The 23,025-nt window shown below is 44.1% G+C and overlaps 1 protein-coding gene across 2 annotated transcripts in view; it reads left to right on the top strand.

Annotated features, from left to right (window-relative positions):
• The window catches only part of LOC112238181 (netrin-G1-like), a 150,703-nt gene that overhangs the window by 107,420 nt on the left and 20,258 nt on the right, over positions 1-23,025 (top strand). The window lies entirely within an intron of this gene.

Genomic DNA, 23,025 nt, shown 5'->3' with positions numbered 1-23,025 from the left:
TGTATGTGTACGTGTACGTGTGCGTGTGCGTGTGTGTGTGTGTATGTGTGTGTTCGTGTGTGTGTGTGAGAGTAAATTGTGTGTGTGTGTGTGCATGTGTGTGCATTCAGAGTGTGTGCACATACTCCCATGTGTGCCTTCATACCCATGTATGTGTCGTCTAAGGAGAAGTGCCTTGATTTCCCCTTACACTGCCCTCCTCCAGTTAGGAGACTCTCTGCAACGTGGGACCAGCTGTCCCTCTCTCTCAGATTGACAGGGCGTTATTAAAAACAGCCAACCCCTCGGACGCATCTGCACTGAACGGATAAAACCCCAGACCCAGTCTCCATATGCTCCATATCAAAAAAAGATATGACACACTGGTTTGGAGAAAGACAGAATGCAATGATATTGCATATGGCACCCTGGTAGTATTGCATAATGCCAGAATAACATTACTCCACACAGGTGTGGAAGTTTAATCGTTTTTTTTTTTTTGTCTTCGATTTTAGTTATTTGTTATTCTCTCATAAGAGAAGACTATTTTCTGCATCCAAAATGGCACCCTATTCCTACTTTTTGTCACGGTCGTCCTCCTCTTCATCTGAAGAGGAGAGGGAGAAGGATCAGAGGACCAACATGCGGTGTGATATGTGTTCATGTTGAATGTTTAATGAAAGAAAGAACTGAACACTGAAACACTATAAAAAAACAGTAAACAAAATAACAACCGTGACGCTAATGGGAGCTGCGCTGAAACAAGCCATCAACATAGACAATCACCCACAAACAAACAGTGCAACCCAGGCTACCTAAGTATGATTCTCAATCAGAGACAACTAATGACACCTGCCTCTGATTGAGAACCATACTAGGCCGAAACATACAAATACCCAAATCATAGAAAAACAAACATAGACTGCCCACCCCAACTCACGCCCTGACCATACTAAATAATGACAAAACAAAGGAAATAAAAGGTCAGAACATGACACTTTTGACCAGAGCCCTATGAGCCATTGTAGTGCACTGTGTAGGGAATAGGATGCCAGTTGGGATGTAACCTATAGTACACAACATGGGGCTTTCCATGCGATTTTCCCCATGCAGCAACTAACGCAACGGCTCATATTTCCTGCTAGGATATTAACCATACGGTCCTTGAAGACAAAATTTGCTGAAAGTGCAGAATTTAATTCTAGTTTAATAGCACTCATCTGTCATCAAGTCATCGTCTTCAGTCACAATAGCAATACATCTCCTAGTGACAGACGGAGTATTACATTTGACATATTTCATATTCAGGACCTTACTGAACATATGCAGATATATAGCTGTACGTGACCCTCCATGTAAACATCAGGACCCAACATATGCAGATATATAGCTGTACGTGACCCTCCATGTAAAAACCTAAGATGAAATGAGGCTCTCTGTTGCTAGGGGACTAGAGCTGTCAGGATAAAAGGGATGAACTATGGACAAGAATACATCTACACTATCATATACATTAGATATAGACATATTCTAAATGACCAAAAGTATGTGGACACCTGCTTGTCGATCATCTCATTCATTAATATGGAGCCCCATTGGCTGCTATAACAGCCTCCACTCTACTGGGAATGCAATCAAATGAAATCTTATTTGTCACATGTGACTTTTACGTGAAATGCTTATTTACAAGCCCTTAACCAACATTGCACTTTTAAGAAAAATAAGTTATGAAAATATTTACTAAATTTAAAAAAAATAAAAAGTAAAATAAAAGTTACAATAAAATAACAATAAAGAATCTATCCATATACAGGGGCTACCGGTATCGAGTCAATGTGCTGGGGTACAGATTAATTGAGGTAATATGTACATGTAGGTAGGGGTAAAGTGACTGTGCAAAAATTCCAGGTGGTCATTTGATTAGATTTTCAGGAGTCTTATGGCTTGGGGTTAGAAGCTGTTAAGAAGCCTTTTGGACCTAGAATATTGGCTGGCGCTCTGGTACCGCTTGCAGCACGACTAGTCTTTGGCAATTTTTAGGGCTTTCCTCTGACACTGCCTGGTGTAGAGGTCCTGGGTGGCAGGAAGGTCGGCCATACGCACTACCCTCTGAAGCGCCTTGCGGTTGGAGGCTGAGCAGTTGCCATACCAGGCGGTGATTAAACCAGTCAGGATGCTCTCGTGCAGCTGTATAACGTTTTGAGGATCTGAGGATCTAAGCCACGGGGGAATAGGCATTGTCATGCCAACTTCACAACTGTCTTAGTGTGTTTGGACCATAAAAGTTTGTTGGTAATGTGGACACCAAGGAACTAGATCTCTCAACCTGCCCCACTACAGCACCGTCGATGAGAATGGGGCATGCTCGGCCCTCCTTTTCCTGTAGTCCACAATCATCTCCTTTGTCTTGATCACATTGAGGGAGAGATTGATGTCCGGGGCACCACACTGCCAGGTCTCTGACCTCCTCTTTGATCAGGCCTACCACCGTTGTGTCATCGGCAAACTTAACGATGGTGTTGGAGTCGTGCTTGGCCACGCAGTCATGGGTGAACAGGGATTACAAGAGAGGACTAAGCACGCACCCCTGAGGGGCACCCGTATTGAGGTTCAGCATGGCAGATGTGTTGTTGCCTCTCCTTACCACCTGGAGGGCGACCCGTCATGAAGTCCAGGATCCAGTTGCAAAGGGAGGTGTTTAGTCCCAGGGTCCTTAGCTTAGTGATGAACCTTGAGGGAACTATGGTGTTGAACACTGAGTTGTAGTCAATGAATAGCATTCTCACATAGGTGTTCATTTTATCGAGGGCAGGGTGGAGTGCAATAGAGATTGCATCATCTGTGGATCTGTTGGGGCGGTATGCTGATTGGAGTGGGTCTAGGGCTTCTGGGATGATGGTGTTGATGTGAGCCATGACAAGCATTTCAAAGCACTTCATGGCTAAAGATGTGAGTGCTACAGGTCGAGAGTCATTTAGGCAGTTTACCTTGGTGTTCTTGGGCACAAGGACTATGGTGGTCTGCTTGAAACATGTACAGTACCAGTCCATATTATGGCAAAAACAGCTCAAATAAGCAAAGAGAGACGACAGTCCATCATTACTTTAAGACATGAAGGTCAGTCAATGCGGAATATTTCAAGAACTTTTAAAGTTTCTTCAAGTGCAGTCGCAAAAACCATCAAGCGCTATCATGAAACTGACTCTCATGAGGTCCGCCACAGGAAAGGAAGAACCAGTCACCTGCAGAGGATAAGCTCATTAGAGTTACCACCCTCCGAAATTACAGCCAAAATAAATGCTTCACAGTGTTCAAGTAACAGACATATCGCAACATCAACTGTCCAGAGGAGACTGTGTGAATCAGGGCTTCATGGTCAAATTGCTGCAAAGAACCCAATACTAAAGGACACAAATTAGAATAAAACACTTGCTTGGGCCAAGAAACACGAGCAATGGACATTAGACCTGTTGAAATATGTCCTTTGGTCTGATGAGTTCAAATTTGAGATTTTTGGTTCCAACCGCCATGTCTTTGTGAGACACAGAGTAAGGGAACGGATGATCTCCACATGTGTGGTTCCCACCGTGAAGCATGGAGGAGGTGGTGTGATGGTGTGTGGGTGTTTTGCTGGTGACACAGTCTGTGATTTATTTATAATTCAAGGCACACTTAACCAACATGGCTACCACAGAATTCTGCAGCGATATGCCATCCCATGTGGTTTGCGCTTAGTGGGAATATAATTTCTTTTCAATAGGACAATGACCCAAAACACACCTCCAGGCTATGTAGGGGCTATTTGACCAAGGAGAGTGTTGGAGTACTGCATCAGATGACCTGGCAAAAATTCCCCACCAGAACTCAATGAAGACGGTTTGGGAGGTTTTGGACCGCAGACTGAAGGAAAAGCAGCCAACAAGTGCTCAGAGTATTTTTGAACTTGATTTTGATTTGCTTAACACTTTTTTGGTTACTACTTGATTCCATATGTGTTATTACGTAATTTGGATGTCTTCATTATTATTCTACAATGTACAAAATAGTAAAAATAAAGAAAAATGTTGAATGAGTAGGTGTGTCCAAACTTTTTGACTGGTACTGCAGGTGTCAGAGACTGGGTCAGAAACATGTTGAAAATGTCAGTGAAGACTTGAATTGATAGAACTGATAGAATTGATAGAACTGACAACTGGTAGAAGTGATAGATCCAACAGAACATATAGAGCTGATAGAACTGACACAGCTTGTAGAACTGATAGAACTGGGAGAACTGATAGAACTGATGGAACTGACACAACTGGTAGAACTGATAGAACTGGGAGAACTGATAGAACTGATAGAACTGGTAGAACTGATAGAACTGATAGAACTGACACAACTGGTAGAACTGATAGAACTGACACAACTGGTAGAACTGATAGAACTGGTAGAACTGACACAACTGGTAGAACTGATAGAACTGATAGAACTGGTAGAACTGATAGAACTGGTAGAACTGACACAACTGGTAGAACTGATAGAACTGATAGAACTGACACAACTGGTAGAACTGATAGAACTGGTAGAACTGACACAACTGGTAGAACTGATAGAACTGGTAGAACTGATAGAATTGATAGAACTGACACAACTGGTAGAACTGATAGAACTGACACAACTGGTAGAAGAGATAGAACTGGTAGAACTGGTAGAACTGATAGAACTGATAGAACTGACACAACTGGTAGAAGTGATAGAACTGGTAGAACTGATAGAACTGATAGAACTGGTAGAACTGATAGAACTGACACAACTGGTAGAACTGATAGAACTGACAGAACTGGTAGAACTGATAGAACTGGTAGAACTGATAGAACTGGTAGAACTGATAGAACTGATAGAACTGACACAACTGGTAGAACTGATAGAACTGGTAGAACTGATAGAACTGATAGAACTGACACAACTGGTAGAACTGATAGAACTGATAGAACTGACACAACTGGTAGAAGTGATAGAACTGATAGAACTGACACAACTGGTAGAAGTGATAGAACTGATAGAACTGGTAGAACTGATAGAACTGATAGAACTGATAGAACTGATAGAACTGACACAACTGGTAGAAGTGATAGAACTGATAGAACTGACACAACTGGTAGAACTGGTAGAACTGACACAACTGGTAGAACTGATAGAACTGATAGAACTGACACAACTGGTAGAACTGATAGAACTGGTAGAACTGACACAACTGGTAGAACTGATAGAACTGGTAGAACTGATAGAACTGATAGAACTGACACAACTGATAGAACTGATAGAACTGGTAGAACTGACACAACTGGTAGAACTGATAGAACTGGTAGAACTGATAGAACTGATAGAACTGACAACTGGTAGAACTGATAGAAGTGATAGAACTGATAGAACTGGTAGAACTGATAGAACTGGTAGAACTGACACAACTGGTAGAACTGATAGAACTGATAGAACTGGTAGAACTGACACAACTGGTAGAACTGATAGAACTGGTAGAAGTGATAGAACTGATAGAACTGGTAGAACTGATAGAACTGACACAACTGGTAGAAGTGATAGAACTGATAGAACTGGTAGAACTGACACAACTGACACAACTGGTAGAAGTGATAGAACTGATAGAACTGGTAGAACTGATAGAACTGATAGAACTGGTAGAACAGATAGAACTGATAGAACTGACACAACTGGTAGAACTGATAGAACTGGTAGAACTGATAGAATTGATAGAACTGACACAACTGATAGAACTGATAGAACTGACACAACTGGTAGAAGAGATAGAACTGATAGAACTGATAGAACTGATAGAACTGGTAGAACTGATAGAACTGATAGAACTGATAGAACTGGTAGAACTGATAGAACTGACACAACTGGTAGAAGTGATAGAACTGATAGAACTGATAGAACTGACACAACTGGTAGAAGTGATAGAACTGATAGAACTGGTAGAACTGGTAGAACTGATAGAACTGGTAGAACTGATAGAACTGATAGAACTGATAGAACTGGTAGAACTGGTAGAACTGACACAACTGGTAGAACTGGTAGAACTGATAGAACTGACAGAACTGGTAGAGCTGATAGAACTGGTAGAACTGATAGAACTGATTGAACTGTAGGGTTTGTGTCGCGTTCGTGAGAAGAGACGGACCAAGGCACAGCGGATATAGAGTTCCACATATTATTATAAAGTGAAACTTAGCAAAAACAATAAATCAATAAACTAACAACGAAACGTGACTACGTGGTGCACATGCACAAAACACAAAATAATATCCCACAAACACAGGTGGGAAAAATGCTACCTAAATATGATCCCCAATTAGAGATAACGATTACCAGCTGCCTCTAATTGGGAATCATACAAATCACCAACATAGAAACATAAACTAGCAAACCACATAGAAATAATAAACTAGAATACCCCCAGTCACGCCCTAACCAACTACACCATAGAGAAACAAGGGCTCTCTATGGTCAGGGCGTGACCGTTTGATACAACTTATTGAACTGACAGAACTTTAGGGTTTGATAGAACTGACAGAACTGACAGAACTGTAGGGTTTGATAGAACTGATAGACCTGATAGAACTGATAGACCTGATAGAACTGATATAACTGATAGAACTGTAGTGTTTGATAGAACTGGTAGAACTGATAGACCTGATAGAACTGATAGAACTGATAGAACTGTAGTGTTTGATAGAACTGGTAGAACTGATATAACTGATATAACTGAATAAACTGACAGAACTGATAGAACTGTAGGTTTTGACAGAACTTTTAGATCTGTAGGGTTTGATAGAACTGTAAGGTTTGTAAAAACTGATAGAACTAATGTAACAGGGTGAGTGACTGGTTGTCGGGAAGTCAGTCGCAGGAGAGCAGGGATGGCTGATAACAGGAGAACTTTAATATACACCCTGGCCCAAAGGCACAGGTGAGGCTGAACAACGCACAACCACGGTAACATGAACGGATAAACAAAACAAACAAACAAAACAAGCTTGCGCTACAAGCATGTCCGTAGCGTAACACCCTACACAAAGAACAATTCCACACACAGACATGGGGGAAGCATAGAGTAACATACATATAGTCTGATGAGGGAATGTGAACCAGGTGTGCGGGAAAACAAGACAAAACAAATGGAAAATGAAAGGTGGAGCGGCGATGCCTAGAAGACCGGTGACGTCGACCGCCGAACGTCGCCTGAACAAGTAGAGGGACCGAACATCGGCGGAAGTCGTGACAGTATCCCCCCCTTGACGCGCGGCTCCAGCAACACGCCAACACCGGCCTCGGGGACAACCAAGATGGCGAGGTGAAGGGCGATCCGGATGAAGACAGTGGAACACCCGCAGCATTGAAGGGTCCATATCGTCCTCCACTGGGACTCAGCATCTCTCCTCCGGACCATACCCCTCCCAGTCCACGAGGTACTGACGGCCCCTCGCCCGACGCCTCGAATCCAGTATGGAGCGAACGGAGTACGCCGGGGCCCCCTCGATTTCCAAAGGGGGCGGAGGAACCATCCGCACCTCAGACTCCTGGAGCGTACCAGCCACCACCGGCCTGAGGAGAGACACATGGAACAAGGGGTTAAAATGGTAATCGGTGGGAAGCTGTAACCGGTAACTAACCTCGTTCAGTTTCCTCAGGACTTTAAATGGCCCCACAAACCGCGGCCCCAGCTTCAGGCAGGGCAGGCGGAGGGGCAGGTTTCGGGTCGAGAGCCAGACCCAGTCCCCCGGTGCAAGCACCGGGACCTCACTGCAGTGACAGTCTGCGCTGGCCTCATGGTGCAGCACGGCGCGCTAGAGGTGAACATGGGCAGCGTCCCAGGTCTCCTCTGCGCGCCTGAGCCAGTCGTCCACTGCAGGACTCTGATGCCAAGGCGCCAGAACCGGCTGGTACCCCAGTACGCGCTGGAAGGGCGAGAGGTTAGTGGAGTAGTGGCGGAGCGAGTTCTGAGCCGTCTCAGCCAAGGGCACGAACACAGCCCCCTCCCCCAGCCAGTCCTGACAATAAGACCACAGAAACCTACCCACATCCTGGTTCACTCTCTCCACCTGCCCATTACTTTCACTGTGAAATCACGAGGTAAGGCTGATCGAGACCCCCAGACGTTCCATGAACGCCCTCCAGACCCCCGAAGTGAACTGGGGACCCCTGACTATATCCTCAGGCACCCCATAGTGCCAGAAGACGTGTGTAAACAAGGTCTCCGCAGTCTGTAAGGCCGTAGGGACACCGGGCAGAGGGAGGAGACGGCAGGACTTGGAAAAACGGTCCACAACGACCAGGATCGTGGTGTTACCCTGTGAGGGAGGAAGATCTGTGAGGAAATTGACCAACAGATGCGACCAAGGCCGTTGTGGAACGGGTAAGGGGTGTAGCTTACCTCTGGGCAGGTGCCTAGGAGCCTTATACTGGGCGCACACCGAGCAGGAGGAAACATAAACCCTCACGTCCTTTGCCAAGGTGGGCCACCAGTACTTCCCACTCAGACAGCGCACCATCCGACCGATGCCTGGATGACCAGAGGAGGGTGACGTGTGGGCCTAATAGATCAACCTGTAATGGACAGCAGACGGAACGTAAGGACGCCCAGCGGGACACTGGAGGGGAGCGGGCTCTGCACGTAACGTACGTTAGTAGGGATGTTAGTAGGGTATTAGTAGGGGTGTTAGTAGGGATGTAAGTAGGGGTGTTACTAGGGATGTTAGTAGGGGTGTTAGTAGGGATGTTAGTAGGGGTATTAGTAGGGATAGGGGTGTTAGTAAGGATGATGGGATGTTAGTAGGGGTGTTAGTAGGGGTGTTAGTAGGGATGTTAGTAGGGATTAGTAGGGGGTATTAGTAGGATGTTAGTAGGGGTGTTAGTAGAGGGTGTTAGTAGGGATGATGGGATGTTAGTAGGGGTGATAGGGGTGTTAGTAGGGGTGTTAGTAGGGATGTTAGTAGGGTGTTAGTATGGTGTTAGTAGGGATGTTAGTAGGGGTGTTAGGGTAGGGATGTTAGTAGGGGTGTTTAGGGATGTTAGTAGGGATGTTAGTAGGGGTGTTAGTAGGGATGATGGGATGTTAGTAGGGGTGTTAGTAGGGGTGTTAGTAGGGATGTTAGTATGGGTGTTAGTATGGGTGTTAGTAGGGATGTTAGTAGGGATGTTAGTATGGGTGTTAGTAGGGTGTTAGTAGGGTGTTAGTAGGGGTGTTAGTAGGGATGTTAGTAGTGATGTTAGTAGGGATGTTAGTATGGGTGTTAGTGGGGATGTTAGTAGGGATGTTAGTAGTGATGTTAGTAGGGATGTTAGTATGGGTGTTAGTGGGGATGTTAGTAGGGATGTTAGTAGAGATGTTAGTAGGGATGTTAGTAGGGATGTTAGTAGGGGTGTTAGTAGGGATGTTAGTATGGGTGTTAGTAGGGGTGTTAGTAGGGATGTTAGTATGGGTGTTAGTAGGGGTGTTAGTAGGGATGATGGGATGTTAGTAGGGATGTTAGTAGGGATGTTAGTAGGGGTGTTAGTAGGGATGTTAGTAGGGATGTTAGTATGGGTGTTAGTAGGATGTTAGTAGGGGTGTTAGTAGGGGTGTTAGTAGGGATAGTAGGATGTTAGTAGGGTGTTAGTAGGGGATGATAGGATGTTAGTAGGGATGTTAGTAGGGGTGTTAGTGGGATGTTAGTAGGGATGTTAGGGGTGTTAGTAGGGATGTTAGTATGGGTGTTAGTAGTGTTAGTAGGGATGTTAGTATGGGTGTTAGTAGGGGTATTTAGATGAGGGGTTAGTAGGGATGTTAGTAGGGGGATGTTAGTAGGGGTGTTAGTAGGGATGTTAGTAGGGGGTAGGGATGTTAAAGTGTTAGTAGGGTATGTTAGTAGGGGTGTTAGATATGGGTGTTAGTAGGGATGTTAGGGATGTTAGTAGGGGATTAGTAGGGATGATGGGATGTTAGTAGAGGTGTTAGTAGTAGGGATGTTGTAGGGATGTTAGTAGGGGTGTTAGTAGGGATGTTAGTTAGGGGATGTTAGTAGGGTGTTAGTAATGGGATGTTAGTAGGGTGTTAGTAGGGGTGTTAGTAGGGATGATAGGGGTGTTAGAGATGTTAGAGAGATGTTGTAAGGGGTGTTAGTAGGGATGTTAGTAGGATGTTAGTAGGGATATTAGTAGGATGTTAGTAGGGTGTTAGGTATGGGTACAGGATGTTAGTAGGGATGTTAGTAGGGTGTTAGTAGGGATGATGGGATGTTAGTAGGGGTGTTAGTAGGGGTGTTAGTGGGGATGTTAGTAGGGATGTTAGTAGGGGTGTTAGTAGGGATGTTAGTATGGGTGTTAGTAGGGGTGTTAGTAGGGATGTTAGTATGGGTGTTAGTAGGGGTGTTAGTAGGGATGATGGGATGTTAGTAGGGATGTTAGTAGGGATGTTAGTAGGGGTGTTAGTAGGGATGTTAGTAGGGGTGTTAGTATGGGTGTTAGTAGGTATGTTAGTAGGGTGTTAGTAGGGGTGTTAGTAGGGATGTTAGTAGGGATGTTAGTATGGGTGTTAGTAGATGAGGGATGTTAGTAGGGGTGTTAGTAGGGATGTTAGTTAGTAGGGGTGTTAGTAGGATGTTAGTATGGGATGTTAGTAGGATGTTAGTAGGGTGTTAGTAGGGGATGATAGGGATGTTAGATAGGATGTTAGTAGGGATATTAGTAGTAGGGATGTTAGTAGGGTGTTAGTAGGGATGTTAGTAGGGATGTTAGTAGGATGTTAGTAGGGATGTTAGTAGGGATGTTAGTAGGGATGTTAGTATGGGATGTTAGTAGGGGGTGTTAGTAGGGATGTTAGTAGGGGGTGTTAGTAGGGATGTTAGTAGGGATGTTAGTAGGGATGTTAGTAGGGATGTTAGTAGGATGTTAGTAGGGATGTTAGTAGTTAGTAGGATGTTAGATGTTAGTAGGGTGTTAGTAGGGATGTTAGTATGGGTGTTAGTAGGGGTGTTAGTAGGGATATTAGTAGGGATGATAGGGATGTTAGTAGGGATGTTAGTAGGGATGTTAGTAGGGTGTAGTAGGGTGTTAGTAGTGAGGGATGTTAGTAGGGATGTTAGTAGGGGTGTTAGAGGATGTTAGTAGGGATAGGGTGTTAGTAGGGATAGTAGGGGTTAGTAGGGATGTTAGTGGGATGTTAGGATAGGGATGTTAGTAGGGATGTTAGTTAGTATGGGATAGGGGTGTTAGTAGGGTAGGGTGTTAGTAGGGATGTTAGTAGGGGTGTTAGTAGGGATGTTAGTAGGGATGTTAGTAGTGTTAGTAGGGGTGTTAGTAGGGATGTTAGTAGGGATAGGGGTAGTTAGTTAGGATGTTAGTAGGGTATAGTAGGGGTGTTAGTAGGGTGTTAGTAGGGATAGTAGGATGTTAGTAGGGGTGTTAGTAGGGGTGTTATAGGGATGTTAGTAGTAGGGTGTTAGTAGGGGTGTTTAGTAGGGGGTGTTAGTAGGGGTGTTAGTAGGATGTTAGTAGGATGTTAGTAGGGTGTTAGGGATGTTAGTAGGATGTTAGTAGGGATGTTAGTAGGGGTGTTAGTAGGGATATGGGTGTTAGTAGGGATAGTAGGGGTGTTAGTAGGGGTGTTAGTAGGGATGTTAGGGGTGTTAGTAGGGATAGAGGGTTAGTAGGGATGTTAGTAGGTGTTAGTAGGGATTAGTAGGGATGGGGTGTTAGTAGGGGTGTTAGTAGGGGGGTGTTAGTAGGGGTGTTAGTAGGGATGTTAGTATGGGTGTTAGTAGGGATGTTAGTATGGGGTTATAGGGATGTTAGTAGGGTGTTAGTAGGGATAGGGGTTAGTAGGATGTTAGAGGGGTGTTAGTAGGGATATGGGTGTTAGTAGGGTGTTAGTAGGGATGTTAGTAGGGGTGTTAGTAGGGGTGTTAGTAGGGATGTTAGTAGGGTTAGGGGTGTTAGTAGGGATGATAGGGGATGTTAGATGTTAGGGGTGTTAGTAGGATAGGGGTGTTAGTGGATGTTAGTAGGGTGTTAGGGGTGTTAGTAGGGATGTTAGTAGGATGTTAGTAGGGGTGTTAGTAGGATATAGGGGTGTTAGTAGGATAGGGGTGTTAGTAGGGATAGGGGTGTTAGTAGGATAGGGGGGTTAGTAGGGTGTTAGTAATGAGAGGTGTTAGTAGGGGGGTGTTAGTAGGTAGGGATGTTAGTAGGGTGTTAGTAGGGTGATAGGGGTGTTAGTTAGTAGGGGTGTTAGTAGGGAGGGGTGTTAGTAGGGGGTGTTAGTAGGATAGGGTGTTAGTAGGGGTGTTAGAATAGGGATGTTAGTAGGATGTTAGTAGGGGTGTTAGTAGGGTGTTAATAGGGATGTTAGGGGTGTTAGTAGGGGTGATGATAGGGATGTTAGTAGGGGTGTTAGTAGGGGGTGTCAGTAGGGTGTTAGTAGGGATATGGGTGTTAGTAGGGATAGGGGTGTTAGTAGGGTGTTAGTAGGGATAGTAGGTGTTAGTAGGATAGAGGTGTTAGTAGGATAGGGGTTAGTTAGATAGTAGGGGTGTTAGTATGGATAGGGGTTAGTAGGATAGGGATGTTAGTAGGGTGTTAGTAGGGGTGTTAGTAGGGATGTTAGTAGGGATGTTAGTAGGGGATGTTAGTGGGATGTTAATAGGGATAGGGGGGTGTGTAGTAGGGTAGGGGTGTTAGTAGGGGTGTTAGTAGGATAGGGGTGTTAGTAGGGTGTTAGTAGGGATGTTAGTATGGGTGTTAGTAGGATGATAGTGTTAGGATAGGGTAGGGTGTTAGTAGGGATGTTAGGGGTTAGTAGGTAGAGGGTGTTAGTAGGGATAGGGGGGTAGTAAGGTAGGGTGTTAGTAGGGGTGTTAGTAGGGGTGTTAGTAGGGATGTTAGTAGGGGTGTTAGTAGGGATGTAGGGATAGGGGGGTGTTAGTGGGATGTTAGTAGGGATAGGGGTGTTAGTAGGGATAGGGGTGTTAGTAGGGATAGGGTGTTAGTAGGGATAGGGATGTTAGTAGGGTGTTAGTAGGGATAGGGGATATTAGTAGGGATAGGGGTGTTAGTAGGGGGTTAGTATGGGTGTTAGTAGGGATGTAGTAGGGATATGGGTGTAGTAGGGATAGGGGGTGTTAGTAGGGTGTAGTAGTAGGGATGTTAGTAGGGGATGTTAGTAGGGATGTTAGTGAGGATGTTAGTAGGGATGTTAGTAGGGAGGGGTGTTAGTAGGGGATAGGGATGTTAGTAGGGATGTTAGTGTTAGTAGGGTGTTAGTAGGGGTGATAGTAGTAGGGTGTTAGTAGGGATAGGGGTGTTAGTAGGGGTAGGGGTGTTAGTAGGGGTGTTAGTAGGGAGGGATAGGGATGTTAGTAGGGATAGGGTGTTAGTAGGGATAGGATGTTAGTAGGGATGTTAGTAGGGTGTTAGTAGGGTTAGTAGGGGTGTTAGTAGGGAGTAGGGGTGTTAGTAGTGTTAGTAGGTGATGTTAGTAGGGGTGTTAGTAGGGGTTAGTATAGTAGGGGATGTTAGTAGGGATGTTAGTAGGGATAGGGGTGTTAGTAGGGGTGTTAGTAGGGATATGGGTGTTAGTAGGGATAGGCGTGTTAGTAGGGTTATAGGGATGTTAGTAGGGATGTTAGTAGGGGTGTTAGTAGGGGTGTTAGTAGGGATGTTAGTAGGGATGTTAGTAGGGGTGTTAGTAGGGATGTTAGTAGGGGTGTTAGTAGGGATGTTAGTAGGGATGTTAGTAGGGTAGGGGTGTTAGTAAGGATGATGGGATGTTAGTAGGGTGTTAGTAGGGATGTTAGTAGGGTGTTAGTAGGGATGTTAGTAGGGGTGTTAGTAGGGATGTTAGTAGGGGTGTTAGTAGGGATGTTAGTAGGGATGTTAGTAGGGATAGGGTGTTAGAGGGGTGTTAGTAGGGATAGGGTGTTAGTAGGGATGTTAGTAGGATATGGGTGTTAGTAATGTTAGTAGGGTTGTTAGTAGGGATAGGGGTGTTAGTAGGGATAGAGTAAGGGGTGTTAGTAGGGATGTTAGTAGGGGTGTTAGTAGGGATAGGGATGTTAGTAGGGATGTTAGTAGGGATAGGGTGTTAGTAGGGATGTTAGTAGAGGGGTGTTAGTAGGGATGTTAGTAGGATGTTAGTAGGGATGTTAGTAGGGGTGTTAGTAGGGATGTTAGTAGGGTGTTAGTAGGGGATATGTTAGTAGGGGTGTTAGTAGGGATATTAGTAGGAGTGTTAGTAGGGATAGGGGTGTTAGTAGGGATAGGGGTGTTAGTAGGGATATGGGTGTTAGTAGGGACAGGGGTGTTAGTAGGGATAGGCGTGTTAGTAGGGATAGGCGTGTTAGTAAGGATGTTAGTAGGGGTGTTAGTAGGGTATTAGTAGGGGTGTTAGTAGGGTATGAGTAGGGGTGTTAGTAGGGATGTTAGTAGGGCTGTTAGTAGGGGTGTTACTAGGGATGTTAGTAGGGGTATTAGTAGGGATAGGGGTAGTGTTAGTAGGATGGGATGTTAGTAGGGGTGTTAGTAGGGGTGGGGTGTTAGTAGGGGTGTTAGTAGGGATGTTAGTAGGGTGTTAGTAGGGATGTTAGTAGGGGTGTTAGTAGGGATGTTAGTAGGGGTGTTAGTAGGGATGTTAGTAGGGGTGTTAGTAGGGGTGTTAGTAGGGTGTTAGTAGGGGTGTTAGTAGGGGTGTTAGTAGGGGTGTTAGTAGGGATGTTAGTAGGGGTGTTAGTAGGGATGTTAGTAGGGGTGTTAGTAGGGATGATGGGATGTTAGTAGGGGTGTTAGTAGGGATGATGGGATGTTAGTAGGGGTGTTAGTAGGGATGATGGGATGTTAGTAGGGGTGTTAGTAGGGATGATGGGATGTTAGTAGGGGTGTTAGTAGGGATGATGGGATGTTAGTAGGGGTGTTAGTAGGGATGATGGGATGTTAGTAGGGGTGTTAGTAGGGGTGTTAGTATGGGTGTTAGTAGGCATGTTAGTAGGGGTGTTAGTATGGGTGTTAGTAGGGATGATGGGATGTTAGTAGGGGTGTTAGTAGGGATGTTAGTAGGGGTGTTAGTAGGGATGATGGGATGTTAGTAGGGATGTTAGTAGGGATGTTAGTAGGGATGTTAGTAGGGGTGTTAGTAGGGGTGTTAGTAGGGATGTTAGTAGGGGTGTTAGTATGGGTGTTAGTAGGGATGTTAGTAGGGGTGTTAGTAGGGATGATGGGATGTTAGTAGGGGTGTTAGTAGGGATGTTAGTAGGGGTGTTAGTAGGGATGTTAGTAGGGGTGTTAGTAGGGGTGTTAGTAGGGTGTTAGTAGGGGTGTTAGTAGGGATGTTAGTAGGGGTGTTAGTAGGGATGATGGGATGTTAGTAGGGATGTTAGTAGGGATGTTAGTAGGGGTGTTAGTATGGGTGTTAGTAGGGATGTTAGTAGGGGTGTTAGTAGGGGTGTTAGTAGGGATGTTAGTAGGGGTGTTAGTAGGGGTGTTAGTAGGGATGATGGGATGTTAGTAGGGATGTTCGTAGGGATGTTAGTAGGGATGTTAGTAGGGGTGTTAGTATGGGTGTTAGTAGGGATGTTAGTAGGGGTGTTAGTAGGGATGATGGGATGTTAGTAGGGGTGTTAGTAGGGGTGTTAGTTGGGATGTTAGTAGGGGTGTTAGTAGGGATGTTAGTAGGGGTGTTAGTAGGGTGTTAGTAGGGGTGTTAGTAGGGATGTTAGTAGGATGGGTATGGGTGTTAGTAGGGATGTTAGTAGGGATGTTAGTTAGTAGGGGTGTTAGTAGGGGTGTTAGTAGGGGTGTTAGTAGGGGTGTTAGTAGGGATGTTAGTAGGGGTGTTAGTAGGGATGATGGGATGTTAGTAGGGATGTTCGTAGGGATGTTAGTAGGGATGTTAGTAGGGGATGTTAGTATGGGTGTTAGTAGGGATGTTAGTAGGGGTGTTAGTATGGGTGTTAGTAGGGATGTTAGTAGGGGTGTTAGTAGGGATGATGGGATGTTAGTAGGGATGTTAGTAGGGATGTTAGTAGGGGTGTTAGTATGGGTGTTAGTAGGTATGTTAGTAGGGGTGTTAGTATGGGTGTTAGTAGGGATGTTAGTAGGGGTGTTAGTAGGGATGTTAGTAGGGGTGTTAGTATGGGTGTTAGTAGGGATGTTAGTAGGGGTGTTAGTAGGGGTGTTAGTAGGGATGTTAGTAGGGGTGTTAGTAGGGATGTTAGTAGGGATGTTAGTAGGGGTGTTAGTAGGGATGTTAGTAGGGATGTTAGTAGGGATGTTAGTAGGGGTGTTAGTGGGGATGTTAGTAGGATGTTAGTAGGGGTGTTAGTAGGGATGATGGGATGTTAGTAGGGGTGTTAGTAGGGATGTTAGTAGGGGTGTTAGTAGGGATGTTAGTAGGGGTGTTAGTATGGGTGTTAGTAGGGATGTTAGTAGGGGTGTTAGTAGGGATGATGGGATGTTCGTAGGGATGTTAGTAGGGATGTTAGTACGGTAGTAGGGATGTTGGGATGTTAGTAGGGGTGTTAGTAGGGGTGTTAGTAGGGATGTTAGTAGGGGTGTTAGTAGGGATGTTAGTATGGGTGTTAGTAGGGATGTTAGTAGGGATGTTAGTAGGGATGTTAGTAGGGGTGTTAGTAGGGATGTTAGTAGGGGTGTTAGTATGGGTGTTAGTAGGTATGTTAGTAGGGGTGTTAGTATGGGTGTTAGTAGGGATGTTAGTAGGGATGTTAGTAGGGGTGTTAGTAGGGATGATGGGATGTTAGTAGGGGTGTTAGTAGGGGTGTTAGTAGGGATGTTAGTAGGGATGTTAGTAGGGATGTTAGTAGGGGTGTTAGTAGGGATGATGGGATGTTAGTAGGGGTGTTAGTAGGGATGTTAGTAGGGGTGTTAGTAGGTATTCTCTACACCTTTAAGAAATGTTACAACATTGTGTGAGAAAACCCAGCTTAGAAATGCTTTTGCGAAATCAGTTGTCTATCCCATTCCACGTTGATTTAATTTGTTCTCAGAACGTTGCAGCATTTCCAGCCTTGATTTTGTTGACACTTTGCCATTTGAAGGCCATGATTATCATCAGTGCTTGGCCCATCAACAAGGAAGACTTTGTGTTTGGGCCATTGTGAATGAGTGCCCATGGAATGTATCATCCCTAATTCACCGTCTCGTCTGTTGGCCCACTGCTGTGAATCAGTGGAAACTCTGGAGTGCCTAAAGCTGTAAAGTAGTCCCTGAAAAGAGATGGACAATCTTTCGGTAAAAGTCAAGGGTTTGCGATTGATTAATGCCAAACACGGAAAAAAAAAAAGCTGTTGTAAGAATTGCTCAAATACCTGATTCAATCTCTTCCCGCTGGGCAAATTCCCACCTCATTTCAATGTGGAATTTTTTTATATATATTTATTTATTTCACCTTTATTTAACCAGGTAGGCTAGTTGAGAACAAGTTATCATTTACAACTGCGACCTGGCCAACAAAGTTTAGCAATTCGACACATACAACAACACAGAGTTACACATGGAATAAACAAAACATACAGTCAATAATACAGTAGAACAAAAGAAAACAAAAAGTCTATATACAGTGTGTGCAAATGAGGTAAGTTAAGGAAATAAATAGGCCATGGTGGCGAAGTAATTACAATATAGCAATTAAACACTGGAATGGTAGAACGGCAGAAGATGAATGTGTAAACGTGGGTAATATTTGTTTGAGACGTCGATCAATGATATTTTAACCTTTATTCGTCGACTGGAAAAGACAGCTAGAAGTTAGTTGAATTCCCAATGTGTTATCACTTTGCTTTCAACCATCTAAAAACACAACCAAATTCCAATGGAAAAAAACTATGTCAGGTATTTTGTTTATATTTTAAAAACAGATTCATGTTTTATCACTGTGCTTCATCAAATAAGATGAATCTGAATGACCTGGATTGTAGTTGAGATTACATTAAAGCAGAATCTGAATGACCTGGATTGTAGTTGAGATTACGTTAAAAGTACATGGTGCAAGTGATCAATGCTGTTCGAGATTCTGTGCAGATTATTATAGTAATTATACTATTATTATAGTGATTGTGAAGATCTTCAAAGACAAAGCAATTTCTGCATGCTATGTTGAACATGCACGCTTTCTATGACTCCATAAGACATTTATAGTTAGGTTACGGTAGGCTAACCTCAACATGTTACTCATTTTAAGTTTGAATAAATGGTGTTATGGCCTACAATAATATAAAAATGATATCTGCCATTTAGCAGACTTACAGTCACGCGTGCATACATTTGACATACATTTGACATACATTTGACATACATTTTACATATGTGTGGTCCCCGCTATGCTGGCATGACAAGCGCCATGCTCTACCAGCTGAGCTACAGATAACTAGTTTCTAAGATAGCCTTAACTTTATGCTATTTACTGTACAGTAATATTAAATTGTGTTTTGGTTGACAACGCAACCAAATACTGTATCAACATTTAAAAGATATGTAATGCTTCAATAGTTTCATCTGAGTCACTGGCTTAGTGTGTTGCCAGGACAACAACCTTCAACGTCAGCAAGACAAAGGAACTGGTCGCGGACGACAGGAAACGGAGGGCCGAGCCACACCCCCCCCCCATCCACATCAATAGGGCTGTAGTGGACCAGGTCGGGAGCTTCAAGTTCCTCGCTAAGGAATTAACATGGTCCTTACACACACCAAGACAGTCGTGAAGAGGGCAGGACAGAATCCGTCCCCCTCAGGAGGCTGAAAAGATTTGGCATGGGGCCATCAGATCCTCAAAAAGTTCTACAGCTGCACCATCAAGAGCATCTTGACTGGCTGCATAACCAGTTGGTATGACAACTGCACCGCCCTCGATCGCATGACGTTACAGAGGGTGGTGCGGACGGCCCAGTCCCTAACATCCAGGACCTCTAAAATAGGTGGTGTCAGAGTAAGGCCCCCCCCCCCAAAAAAATTCACCCAAGTCATAGACTGTTCTCTCTGCTACCGCACGTCAAGCGGTGCCCGGAGCGCCAAATCTAGGACCCAAAGGCACCTGAACAGTCTCTACCCCCAAGCTATAGGACTGCTGAACAGTTCATCAAATGCCTACTGTACGTACACACACACATACACACTCACAGACACACAAAACACACACACACATTCATATTGACGCCACACACAAACACACAAACATACACAGACTTTCACACTTTCACTTTCGCTGCTGCGACTGTGTTTATTATCTATTCTGATTGCCTAGTCACTTTTCCCCCTACCTACATGTACCCCTACCTACATGTACCCCTACCTACATGTACCCCTACCTACATGTACCCCTACCTACATGTACCCCTACCTACATGTACCCCTACCTACATGTACGTACCTACATGTACCCCTACCTACATGTACCCCTACCTACATGTACCCCTACCTACATGTACCTACCTACATGTACATGTACCCCCTACCTACCCCTACCTACATGTACCCCTACCTACATGTACCCCCTACCTACATGTACCCCTACCTACATGTACCCCTACCTACATGTACCCCTACCTACATGTACCCCTACCTACATGTACCCCTACCTACATGTACCCCTACCTACATGTACCCCTACCTACATGTACCCCTACCTACATGTACCCCTACCTACATGTACCCCTACCTACATGTACCCCTACCTACATGTACCCCTACCTACATGTACCCCTACCTACATGTACCCCTACCTACATGTACGTATTACCCCCTACCTACATGTACCCCTACCTACATGTACCCCTACCTACATGTACGTTTTCCCCCTACCTACATGTACCCCTACCTACATGTACCCCTACCTACATGTACCCCTACCTACATGTACCCCTACCTACATGTACCCCTACCTACATGTACGTTTTCCCCCTACCTACATGTACCCCTACCTACATGTACCCCCCTACCTACATGTACGTATTACCCCTACCCCCTACCTACATGTACCCCTATGTACCCCTACCCTACATGTACCCCTACCTACATGTACCCCTACCTACATGTACCCCTACCTACATGCCCTACCTACATGTACCCCTACCTACATGTACCCCTACCTACATGTACCCCTACCTACATGTACGTATTACCCCCTACCTACATGTACCCCTACCTACATGTACCCCTACCTACATGTACCCCTACCTACATGTACCCCTACCTACATGTACCCCTACCTACATGTACCCCTACCTACCCTACCTACATGTACGTATTCCCCCCCTACCTACATGTACCCCTACCTACATGTACCCCTACCTACATGTACCCCTACCTACATGTACCCCTACCTACATGTACCCCTACCTACATGTACCCCTACCTACATGTACCCCTACCTACCCCTACCTACATGTACCCCTACCTACATGTACCCCTACCTACATGTACCCCTACCTACATGTACCCCTACCTACATGTACCCCTACCTACATGTACCCCTACCTACATGTACCCCTACCTACATGTACCCCTACCTACATGTACGTATTACCCCCTACCTACATGTACCCCTACCTACATGTACCCCTACCCCTACCTACATGTACCCCTACCTACATGTACCCCTACCTACATGTACTACATGTACGTATTACCCCCTACCTACATGTACCCCTACCTACATGTACCCCCTACCTACATGTACCCCTACCTACATGTACCCTACCTACATGTACGTATTACCCCCCTACCTACATGTACCCCTACCTACATGTACCCCTACCTACATGTACCCCTACCTACATGTACCCCTACCTACATGTACCCCTACCTACATGTACCTACATGTACCCCCTACCTACATGTACCCCTACCTACATGTACCCCTACCTACATGTACGTATTACCCCTACCTACATGTACCCCTACCTACATGTACCCCTACCTACATGTACGTATTACCCCCCTACCTACATATACCCCTACCTACATGTACCCATACCTACATGTACGTATTACCCCCTACCTACATGTACCCCTACCTACATGTACCCCTACCTACATGTACGTATTACCCCCTACCTACATGTACCCCTACCTACATGTACGTATTACCCCCTACCTACATGTACCCCTACCTACATGTACATTTTCCCCCCTGCACATCAACTCGGTACAGGTCCGCCTCCTCGTTATTGTTATTTATTTTGTTACTATTTTCTATTTTCATTTGCCAATTTTCATACGTTTTAACTCTGCATTGTTGGTTAAGGGCTCTGCATTGTTGGTTAAGGGCTCTGCATTGTTGGTTAAGGGCTCTGCATTGTTGGTTAAGGGCTCTGCATTGTTGGTTAAGGGCTCTGCATTGTTGGTTAAGGGCTCTGCATTGTTGGTTAAGGGCTCTGCATTGTTGGTTAAGGGCTCTGCATTGTTGGTTAAGGGCTCTGCATTGTTGGTTAAGGGCTCGTCAGTAAGCGTTTTATAGTAAAGTCTACACCTGTTGTTGTTCGGCGCATGTGACAAATACAATTTGATTTGACTGATTTGATTTGATCTGATTCAACCCTATTCTTTAACTTTCATGTCTGGTTTAGTTGGAGACGTGAATCCGACATATCATTTCGACATATCAACTTGTCGGCAAGTTAATAGGCTATTTTCTGTATTGCAAAAGAGTTTAGTTGTCAACACAACCAAATATCAACATAAAAAAATTGAGATTTATCTTTTGTGTCACTGGCTTAGTCTGGATTTAATTCCAGTTTGTCTACAAATTAATAATTGATATGTTGGATTCATGTCTCTATCTCAACCAAGAATCAAACTTAAAGAATTCGACTTAATCAAATCAAACTTTACAATGCCTTAAAAGTTTTATTTAATTTCATTTGGTCCAATTATTTAACTTTATTTTTGGTTGAGGTGGAGATGTGAATCAGACACATCAATTATTAATTCAAAGTAGAATTAAATCCAGACTAAGTCAGTGGAACAGATAGAACTATCCAAGCAGAAGATACATCTCCTTCAAATGTTGATATTTGGTTGCGTTGACAACCAAACAAACTGGATATTGAATTTTATTGTCACGTTTTGACCTCAGTTCTTTTGTTATGTCTTTGTTTTAGGTTGGTCAGGGCCTGAGTTGGGTGGGTTGTCTATGTTCTGTTTTCTATGTTGTGTTTTCGCGTTTGGCCTGGTATGGTTCTCAATCAGAGGCAGGTGTCGTTAGTTGTCTCTGATTGACAATCGTACTTAGGTAGCCTTTTCCCACTTGTGTTTCGTGGGTGTTTATCTTCTGTCTTTGTGTTTGTCACCAGACAGGACTGTTTCGTTTCATATCATTCTCGTTGTAAATTTTTGTTTTAGTGTTCTGAGTTGAATAAATATCGTCATGAACGCGTACCACGCTGCGCTTTGGTCCGATCCTTCATACGACGACCGTTACATTTATCTACAAATTAATAATGTGATGGATTCCCCTCTCAAGCTCAACCAAAAATCAACTTTAAAAATTCAATTGAATCTGATAAAACGTTAAATAAATGCTTTATTTCAATAAAGTTGTTTGTTTTTTCCCTATTTTCTTTCACTTCGATTTTTGGATGAGATGTTGATGTGAATCCAACATATTAATGATCAACTTTATAATCAACCAAAAGCATGTATCGTCTCTTTTTAGTTGAACCCTGGGTTGAATTGAAACAATGGCTGTTGATGACTTTGTAAATGCTTTACAGATCTATTATAATGGATGCTATATGATTTATAGAGTATGGTTACATTTCATTTGCTATGTTAAACCCATCTTTTGGAACGACTTCTCGAGCAAAAGTGAATATATTTAGTTAATACGAGATTTATTGCTAATCATTCTCACGATAGCACATTGGTCGTAATCAATGAAAAATATCAAAGCTAGTCTTAGTTAAATCCCTGGATGGGAGACCAAATGAATAGCTGTAGATAGATCAACTCTTCAGTCGGAGGTGCTTCTTCCCCAGCCTATTGTTTTTCTGATAGTGGATAGAC

The sequence above is a fragment of the Oncorhynchus tshawytscha genome, linkage group LG10 (genome assembly GCF_018296145.1).
Source record: "Oncorhynchus tshawytscha isolate Ot180627B linkage group LG10, Otsh_v2.0, whole genome shotgun sequence".
NCBI lineage: Eukaryota > Metazoa > Chordata > Actinopteri > Salmoniformes > Salmonidae > Oncorhynchus > Oncorhynchus tshawytscha.
This window is presented reverse-complemented; position numbering and strand designations above follow the sequence as displayed.